The sequence below is a fragment of the Triticum dicoccoides genome, chromosome 6B (genome assembly GCF_002162155.2).
Source record: "Triticum dicoccoides isolate Atlit2015 ecotype Zavitan chromosome 6B, WEW_v2.0, whole genome shotgun sequence".
NCBI classification, from domain to species: Eukaryota; Viridiplantae; Streptophyta; class Magnoliopsida; order Poales; family Poaceae; genus Triticum; species Triticum dicoccoides.
The window spans coordinates 264,957,770-264,965,560 of NC_041391.1; the positions used below are offsets into that span (position 1 = coordinate 264,957,770).

General features: G+C 42.4%; 1 long non-coding RNA gene across 1 annotated transcript in view; it reads right to left on the bottom strand.

Annotated features, from left to right (window-relative positions):
- Positions 1–716: 716 nt before the first annotated feature.
- LOC119320329 overlaps positions 717–7,791 on the bottom strand; it is a 16,855-nt gene continuing 9,780 nt past the window's right edge. The window contains exon 3 of the long non-coding RNA XR_005154916.1: positions 717–746. This is a non-coding gene — a long non-coding RNA (uncharacterized LOC119320329). The remainder of the gene's footprint in view (positions 747–7,791) is intronic.

Sequence of the window (7,791 nt, forward strand, 5' to 3'; positions counted from 1 at the left end):
GTTAGTAGTAGAGTGTGTGCCACCAGTGCTACTGCTATTACAGACCCGTGCTACTACTAACGAAACAGTAGTAGCGTGTCTATAGTGCCAATGCTATTAGTATCTCAAATACTAGTAGCGTGCCATTTTTTCCCACGCTACTACTAGATTATTATGAATTAAAAAAATAAAATCAGCCAATTCCATTCTATCACACATTTGTCGTATCTACTGATAGTTTCTCATTGTAGCAGCAACTCATGTATAATTCCTATCACACAGTGTTGCACGTAGCAACTTGCTAAGCAGCTACCTACTTAAGTTGTTATGGTCCGATCCAAAAATTTGATCACTCGTCAATATGCGGCACCTGCCCGGCCTTATCTCGCGATGTGCAGCTGGGGCGAAACACATGGGGTAGCCTCGACGAGCCACATTTGACCGACGGCAACCGCCGCCACGTCTCTAGCAGGCCTCGCCACCAGCAGACGGAGGAAGCCATTGTACAAGTGCCCCGCACCCTGAAACCCGAACGTCATTAAGATTCAGATTTGGCCACACATCGAATCAAGTGTATCTCCATGTTGATCATCTCTCAGGCTCGGGGTGTCTGGTCGACTGCTTACCCGTGTGTTGGGGTGCCAGAGGTAGAGGACGTGCAGCATCTTTGCTTCTCCATGCACCGGCTGCCACGACACCGTGGATGGTGCCATGACATCGTTGAGTCCACGAACCTTTCGATGACCGTTAGTGTCACCAACAGAACCCTGCAGCATTACCAACAGAGGTTCGGAAACTTCAGATTCTTCAGAAGAATGACACGAAAAAACAATGCGGTACATGTCTGTAAGTGCATCTAGTGCCCCTTAGTGATTTTGGTGTATTGAAGACTTATAGGTTAAGGGACTAATGCGTTTGTGAGTGTACATAGGTCTATAAGTCTATGAGGAGTTTGATATTTACAGAGAAAGTCGACCCCTAAAAATGAAGTTCTTCGACTGAAGACTTTGATATTCTAAAGACTTTCTGAAGACTTTGAAAGTGAAGAAATTGGTGTGACCTTGAAGACTTGGTATTCATTTGTGGAACATGAAGCGTGAAGACTTTTGTTTTCGTAGTTTCATTTTCTCTTTCTCGAGTCATAGGAAACACCGTACTGTTAAAGGGGGTCGAGGAAATACTAAGGAAAAATTTCCATGTGATGCTCAACTCAAAATCCTACACCTACCAATCCCTTCGAGTGAAGCCTTTGGAAATCTCATACAGTTCAGTCACTTTCTTCAGTGACAGAGACGAAGTTCTTCTGGTCGCTGATGAATTTGTTCTGACTGAGGAGTTAGGAATTCGCCAGTGTGAATTGCCTACACAGTGAGGAACATGATAGCCCTGAAGAATTTGAGAGTCAAATTTCCGACCGTTGCTGTGCTGCGCGCCAGCTGTCCCAAAATATCTTATCCACCTAACGGTCATATCATTGAAGGGCATTTATGTCTTATCATGTCGGGCTGCTCCCTAGGCTATAAATAGCCGCCCCCTACAACCACTAGCTGGTTGGCTGCTCCGAGAGAACTTGACACATGTCATTTGAGAGCAACCCATCCTCCGAGGACTTTGAGCGAAAATCATCGAGTGAGGAAAACCCAAAACCAAACCCCTACAAACCCAAAGTGATTGAGCATCACTGAATAAATTGATCCTGCGTGGATCCGACGCTTGTTACATTTGAAGACTGTGCTTCTTCCAGACGGTTAGGCATCATGGTCTAGAGCATCCAAGAGGAATTGTGGATCGCCGAGTGACCAAGTCTGTGAAGGTTTGGAAGTCGCCTGAAGACTTACCACGAGTGATTGGACGAGGTCTGTGTGACCTTAGTTCAAGGAGAATACGGTGAGGACTGGGTGTCCTGAGCTGCGTGCTCAGCGACTGGGTGTCCGGGACTGTGTGTCCACGAGTTTAAATACTCAGCCGCTCCAACCAGACGTACAACTGAGACAGCAGTTGGAACTGGTCTACCAAATCATTGTCTTCACCAACCTAACTGGTTCTATTTCCTGAACCCTTTCATTTCCTCATTACTGTGTTGAGTGTTTGTTCATATCTGTGTTTGAAGACTTCGACTGAAGACTTTCTCAATTTCCTCAGATCAATTTCTTCAATCTGTTTGTCTTCACCTTGTGTTATCTTGTGATTACGCTCTCTGTACTCAGTGCTTGTCTTCATTTCATCTTGATAACCATACTTGTATTTTGTTATGCTTACTTCTGAGTACTTATTCCGCTGCTAGTAGTTCTTCGCTAAGGAATTTCCTCACCGGCAAATTCCTCGGTGAAGAATTCATAAAAATCGCCTATTCACCCCCCTCTAGTCGATATAACGCACTTTCAATTGGTATCAGAGAAAGGTACTCCCTTGTTCTATGTGATTTTGGTTTAACCACCTGGATTTTTAGTTATGTCGACCGCAGGTATGAAGAAAGTGACATGCCCTATCTTTGACGGTCATGATTATCCCAAGTGGAAGGCCATGATGAGGAAGCGCCTCATGGCAATGGACAGCGAGCTGTGGACCGTCACTGAGATTGGTCTTACCGATCTATGCAAGAAGGCAGGCGCTGATGAAATTTGCAAGTACACTCGACTTGACATCATGGCGAAGGACATCATCTGTTCCTGCCTATCCAGAGACGAATTCAAGCGCATTATGCATCTTTGCAATGCAAAGCTTATCTGGGACCGAATCTCTGATGTCTATGAAGGTCATCGAACCCGTCATGATCCTTGGTTTGAGGACTTCAAGGAATCTCTCAAAACGATGACTTTCGAACCAGAATCATCATCTTCTGCATCATGTCTCATGGCAAAGGGTGACAAGGTAACCGAATGTTCCTCATCCGAGTTTAGTGACCATGAATCTGATGATGATGGATCTGATGATGATATTGAACCTAGTTACACCAAACTTGTTTGCATTGCCACTAAACAACAAACGGCCTTGGAAAAGGTTCAAAACATGCTAGACAAAAGTGATGATATGTTGGGTGAAGAAATGGATCGCACTAAAGCCCTGACTGAAAATCTTCAGAGACTTCAGTCTAGGTTTGATAAACTTCAAAGTCATCATAACACTCTCTTATCTGATCATGAGAAACTTTCTTATGAATTTCTTCAAAGAAAGCAAGATCTTGAGAAGCTAAGAGTGAGTTATGACGATCTTTAGAAGGAGCGCGATTCATTACTAGCTCAACAAATCAGCGCTTCTCAGGAAGAATTTGTTCCTCCATGCTTAAAGTGCATTGAACGAGAATCTGCTAATTCTTCACCTGAATGTTCAAATGCTTCAAATGTTACAAATTCTTCACCTGCCTCTGCTATCACTAATTCCTCATCTGAGGACATTGCTAGTATCACTGACAATGCAGGGCTGAAGGAATTGTATATGACAGGCATGTACAAAAGCCTCAAAGGGCACCAGACTCTTTGTGATGTGCTTAAAAAGCAGATCCTCAACAGAAACCCTAGAAAAGAGGGTATTGCCTTTGAGAGGAAACTTAATGCTGATGGAACATATTGGAAGCCTGAGCAGTACCCCAAAACCTCATGGGTTGCTGCAAAGGGACCTCCAGTTGATCCATCTAACTTATCTGGCTTTACATGTGAATCTCCTCATTCTTCTGATGAGTCATTTGACTCCAACTATAAACTGTTCAAAAATCAGAATGGTGAAGTATTTGCTAGATATGTTGGCACTAACTGCAGGAACGGTTCTCCTATGAAGAAAATCTGGGTTCCCAGGAAGTGCCTTGAAAGTCTTCAGGTGAATGTCCTCATGACACCACCTGTGAAGAACAGGAACCCTAGATCAAATCCTTCACGTGGATCAAATTCCTCAAATGGATCAAAGTCCTCACATGATTATCATCGTGCTAACAACTCTGTTTCGCAGGGTAGAGCTAAGGGCTATGAATATGTGCATTATTCTTCAAACCATTATGTTCATAAGTCCTCGAAGAATTTCTCTGCTTATTCATATGCTTACCCTAACCCCTCTTATGTGAAACGAAATGGTTTGGCCTCTATGGCACCATTCTCGTATGGTGCTCGCAGAGTGATAAACTCTTTGCCACCCCTTCAGATGTGGGTGGTGGAGAAAAAAGAACTAATCTCTTCTGCAGGGTCAGGTCTCCAGATGTGCTTTAACGTCTGAAGAATTTGCTGGGGACCTGACAAAATGCCTGAAAGGACGCAGGCGAATCATGATGAAATGAACCTTCATTTCACACATCCTCATACTGCTATATCTGTTTACTGATTGATGAAATTCATCTGATGAACTTGATATCATATTCTTCACAAATGAAGCATATGAGATTGTAAGCTACACTAATTCATCTGCAGGATGATCAACCCAAAGCTACTGAGTGGGTCCTCGATAGTGGATGTATGAATCACATGACTGGTGACAAGAATCTATTGATGGATGCTCCCTTATCACCGTCACATCTGAAGCATATCATCTTTGCTGACAAAGGCAAAAGTCAGGTATTGGGTCTTGGTAAGGTTGCAATCTCTAAGGATAAACACATGGACAAAGTCATGCTTGTTGAGTCCTTAGGATACAACCTCATGTCAGTTTCAATGCTTTGTGATCTTGATATGGTTGTTTTCTTTGGCAAGTATCGCTGTGTTGTGATTATGGAAGCTGACAATTCCAAAGTCTTCGAAGGCTTTAGGAGAGGAGATTTGTATATTGTTGATTTCTCTACAGGACCATAGCCAGCCGTGTGTCTACTTGCAAAAGCTTCAGAAGGCTGGCTATGGCATCGACGACTTGGTCATGCAGGCATGAGGAATTTGCACACGCTTGCGAAGAAGAAGCATGTCATTGGCATTGAGAATGTCAAATTCCTCAAGGATCACTTATGCGGAGCCTGTGAAGCCGGAAAAATGACCAAGGCAAGCATCCAGCGAAGACTATCATGACCACTACTCGTCCATTCGAATTGCTTCACATGGACCTCTTCAGACCTAATCATTACTCAGCAGTCACTAATGATGCATCTCTATATGGTTTTGTCATTGTTGATGAACTTGGTATTACTCATGAGTTATCTGCTCCCTATACTCCTCAGCAAAATGGCGTCGTGGAGCGCAAGAACAGAACTCTTGTTGAGATGGCTTGCACTATGCTTGATGAATACAAAACGCCTCATCGTTTTTGGATTGATGCAATTGATACTGTGTGCCACATCATCAACAGAGTATATCTTCACAAATTCTTCAAGAAGACGGCCTATGAACTCCTCACTGACAAGAAACCCAATGTGAGTTATTTCAATGTCTTCGGTGCTAAATGTTGGATTAGAGATCCTCACCACAATTCTAAATTTGCACCGAAAGCACATGAAGGTTTTATGCTTGGTTACGAAAAGGACTCGCACACCTACAGAGTCTTCAACATTGTTCTTCACAAGATTGTTGACACTCTACATGTGCGGTTCGATGAAACTAATGGCTCACAAAGAGAGCACCTACCTTCTGTGTTAGATGAACCAGCACCTGAGGATTCTATCAAGTTCAAGGAAACTGAGGATGTCATTCCTACTAAAGAATCTGCTGAAGAATTCATTCCAGTTCATGAAGAACGTCGAGCTGATGCACCTGAAGAAAATGCTGAGGAAAAGGGTGCTGAAGAAAATGCTGATCAAACTCCTCAGCGACAACCAGCTCATCCTCGCATTGCAAAAGAAGTGCAAGTGGAGAAGATCATCGATGAAATTAGAGCACCAGGTCCTCTCACACGCTCAAAAGCTTCACATTTATCTAACTTTTCTGGGCACTATGCTTTTGTCTCTATCACAGAGCCCACTAAGGTAGATGAAGCATTTTTGGAGCCGGAGTGGATTCAGGCTATGCAAGAAGAATTACATCAGTTCGAGCTCAACAATGTCTGGGAACTGGTCAAACGTCCAGATCCTCGAAGCATAATATCATTGGCACAAAGTGGATCTACCGCAACAAGCAAGATGAAAATGGCCTTGTGGTGAGGAATAAGGCACGACTGGTAGCTCAAGGCTACACACAGGTTGAAGGAATTGATTTCGATGAAACTTTTGCACCTGTTGCTAGACTTGTGGCTATTCACATATTACTTGCTTATGCCAACCATCATGATATCATCTTATATCAAATGGATGTGAAAAGTGCATTCCTCAACGGTAAGCTTGAGGAAGAAGTATATGTTGCTCAACCCCCCAGGTTTTGAAGATCCAAAGAATCCTGACAAAGTCTTCAGACTTAATAAGGCCCTCTATGGCCTCAAGCAAGCCCCTCGGGCATGGTATGATACATTGAAGGAATTCTTCGTGAAGAATGGCTTCACACCCGGTTCACTCGACCCTACTCTCTTTACTAAATCTTATGATGGTGAACTGTTTGTGTGCCAAATATATGTTGATGATATTATCTTTGGCTGTACTGACCAACGTTATAGTGATGAATTTGCCCATATGATGAGTGAAGAATATCAAATGTCTATGATGGGAGAGTTGAAATTCTTCTTAGGTCTTCAAATTCGTCAACAACGCAATGGTATATTCATATCTCAGGAGAAATACCTCAAAGATGTACTGAGGAAATTCGGCATGCAAGATTGCAAAGGCATCAAAATTCCTATGCCCACAAATGGCCATCTATGCACTGATGAAAATGGTATTGACTTCGATCACAAGGTATACCGCTCCATGATTGGTTCTTTACTGTACTTATGTGCATCTAGGCCAGATATAATGCTTAGTGTTTGCATGTGTGCCCGATTTCAAGCTGCACCGAAGGAATCACACCATAAGGCTGTGAAGCATATTCTTCGATATCTAGCTCACACACCAACACTAGGATTATGGTACCCCAAGGGCTCTGAGTTTGATCTCATTGGATATTCTGACTCTGACTATGCTGGTGATCGTGTGGACCGCAAGTCAACTTCTGGCACTTGTCATATCCTCGGACGATCTTTGGTGTGTTGGTCCTCGAAGAAACAGAACTGCGTATCACTGTCTACTGCGGAAGCTGAATACATTGCTGCTGGATCTTGCTGTGCTCAACTGCTTTGGATGAAGCAAACACTCAAGGACTATGGCATCAACGTGAAGAATGTGCCTCTCCTCTGCGACAATGAGAGTGCCATCAAGATTGCTCACAACCCAGTTCAGCACTCGAAGACAAAGCACATTCAGATTCGTCATCATTTTCTTCGTGATCATGTGTTGAAGGGCGACATCTCCATCGAGCACGTGAAGACTGAAGAACAACTAGCTGATATCTTCACTAAGCCCTTGGATGAGAAGAGATTTAGCAAGTTGCGGTGTGAGCTAAATATCTTAGAATCTTCGAATGTTCTTTGAAAAGGACACACACCCTGACACTTATGCAAAATTGATGACTTAGATGTGCAATACATGAAGAAACGTTTTTCTTCAATCAATGAAGAATAACACTCTAAGTGTGAAGAAATTAATGAAGAATTTGATTCTCAGAACCCTACGACAATTGTACGCGGTGTCTGAAATCATCATTCTTATACGGTGGGTCACGCCACCACAAAAAGTCAAAAATCTTCAATTTGAGTTTTTCCTCAGTTTTGAAATTCTTCAGTTTTTCAAATTCTTCAACTTTGCAAAATCTTCACTGTTTCCGTCGTTTTTCTTCATTGGCTATATATATATATATATATATATATATATATATATATATATATATATATATATATATATATATATATATATATATATATATATATATATATATATATATATAT